The sequence below is a fragment of the Zonotrichia albicollis genome, unplaced genomic scaffold (assembly GCF_047830755.1).
Source record: "Zonotrichia albicollis isolate bZonAlb1 unplaced genomic scaffold, bZonAlb1.hap1 Scaffold_121, whole genome shotgun sequence".
Taxonomy (NCBI): Eukaryota; Metazoa; Chordata; class Aves; order Passeriformes; family Passerellidae; genus Zonotrichia; species Zonotrichia albicollis.
This window is the reverse complement of record NW_027428348.1, coordinates 1,750,001-1,752,500: the sequence shown is the minus strand read 5'-3', so window position 1 is coordinate 1,752,500 and position 2,500 is coordinate 1,750,001. Positions and strand designations below refer to the sequence as shown.

At 48.6% G+C, this 2,500-nt stretch overlaps 1 pseudogene; it reads left to right on the top strand.

Annotated features, from left to right (window-relative positions):
* The window catches only part of LOC141727383 (28S ribosomal RNA), an 8,894-nt pseudogene that overhangs the window by 3,713 nt on the left and 2,681 nt on the right, over positions 1-2,500 (top strand).

The window sequence follows — 2,500 nt, the reverse complement described above, 5'->3', positions numbered from 1 at the left end:
TGTGGGGGAAAACTTAGATCCTAGCCCCCCACAAGACAGTGAACCGATTGTGCTTGATGAGGGAAGCGGCAAAGAGGTGAGTGAAGGCACACCAGAGGCATTGCCTCCAGTGCCTGGGGAACACAGAGGACAGTCACCGGATAACACCGTGAAGGTGACTGTTCCTGACAAAAATCCACCTTGTCCCTGCTGTGGAACCCGGGTTAACTCTGTGTTAAGCCTGATTGAACATCTAAAGGGGTCGCACGGGAAAAAGAGGGTTTGCTTTCGGTGTGCCAAGTGTGGAAAAGAAAATATTAATTATCATAGTGTGATTTGTCATTTTCCAAAGTGTAAAGGTCCAGTGGTTGAACAGGTGCCAAAAGGAGAGTGGATCTGTGAGGTATGCGGCCGAGATTTTCCAACCAAAATTGGCCTGGGACAACATAAAAGATTGGCACACCCGTTGATAAGAAACCAAGAAAGGATCGTTGCTTCCCAACCGAAAGAAACATCAAATCGTGGAGCCCACAAAAGGTGCTGGACAAAAGAGGAGGAAGAACTGTTGATAAAACTGGAGGCTCAGTTCGAGGGAAACAGAAACATCAATCAACTTATCGCAGAACACATAACGACCAAAACCGCTAAGCAAATTAGTGATAAAAGAAGATTGCTGCCGAGGAAAGCGACAGATGGTGCCGACATTAAAGAACCTGGGATGACTCTTCGCTCCAGGAGAGCAGTTGGAAGCGTGGGAACGGAGCCTGGGTCGAGTCAGCAATCCCAGGCAGGAGCTGCGAACAATGGACCTGGAAAGACCCATCAGCCAGGGAGGCCAACTGCCGGAGAGAAAACAATGGGGAGATTAAGAAGACACGCTGATAAGGATAACGGTCGCCAGAAGACCAGCGGCCAGCAGAGGGAGGGGCAGCTGCAGGCTCATTATCACAAAATGATCCAAGAAGGCTTATCAGCTGGGGCAATTAACAACTTCTCCAAAGCATTCAAACAACTAATGGATGGCCGGGAAATGCGAACAATGATCAATCAAGCAGCGCAGGATTGCTTTGGATGCCTGGAATCGATAAGCCAGATAAGGACCGCTACCCGTGGGAAAAAGGATCAGATGACCCGTGAGAAACAGCCGAAGAAGCCGTTTCAGAAATGGATGAAGAACAGAGCGATTAAAAAAGGTGACTACTTGCGCTTCCAGCGTTTATTTCATCTGGACAGGGGGAAACTAGCAAAAATAATTTTGGACGACATAGAGTGCTTGTCCTGTGATATTTCACCCAGTGAAATCTATTCGGTATTTAAAGCCAGATGGGAAACACCTGGAAATTTTGCTGGCCTTGGGGACTTTGAAATTAAAGGGAAGGCAGACAACAGCGCCTTCAGAGACTTAATCACGGCCAAAGAAATTGAAAGAAATGTGCAGGAAATGAGCAAGGGCTCGGCTCCAGGTCCAGATGGGATTACTCTTGGGGACATCAGGAAGATGGATCCCGGGTATTCCCGGACTGCTGAGCTCTTCAACTTATGGCTAACATCTGGGGAGATCCCGGACATGGTGAGGGGGTGCAGAAGTGTTTTGATTCCTAAATCCACAAAACCGGAACGTTTGAAGGACATTAATAACTGGAGACCCATCACGATTGGTTCCATCTTGCTGAGACTGTTCTCCAGGATTATAACAGCAAGGCTGAGCAAAGCGTGCCCCCTCAACCCAAGGCAAAGAGGCTTTATTAGAGCAGCGGGATGCTCTGAAAACCTGAAACTCCTGCAAACTATAATTCGGACTGCCAAAAGTGAACACAGACCACTGGGTGTTGTATTCGTGGACATCGCCAAGGCTTTTGACACCGTAAGCCACCAACACATCCTACATGCTTTGCAGCAGAGGGAAGTGGATCCCCACATCATCGGCCTGGTGAACAATATGTACAAGGACATCAGTACGTATGTCACCACAAAGAAGAACACACACACGGACAAAATCCAGATCCGGGTTGGAGTAAAGCAGGGTGACCCGCTGTCACCCCTTTTATTCAATCTGGCAATGGACCCCCTGTTGTGCAAGCTGGAAGAGCGCGGCAAAGGATTCCACCGAGGACGGAGCAGTATAACAGCTATGGCATTCGCCGACGACCTGGTCCTGCTGAGCGACTCCTGGGAAAACATGAAAACAAACATCAAGATATTAGAGACCTTCTGCCATCTCACCGGTCTCAAAACACAAGGGGAAAAGTGCCACGGCTTCTACATCAAGCCTACAAAGGACTCTTACACCGTCAATAACTGCGCTGCGTGGACCATCAATGGCACACCCCTGAATATGATCAACCCCGGAGAGTCTGAGAAATACCTTGGCCTGCAGTTTGACCCATGGACTGGGATAGCAAAAACTAACCTCACCACAAAACTAGAATTCTGGCTGGAAAGAATTGATCAAGCCCCACTCAAACCTCTGCAGAAACTCGACATCCTCAAAACATACACCATCCCTCGACTGACCTACCTG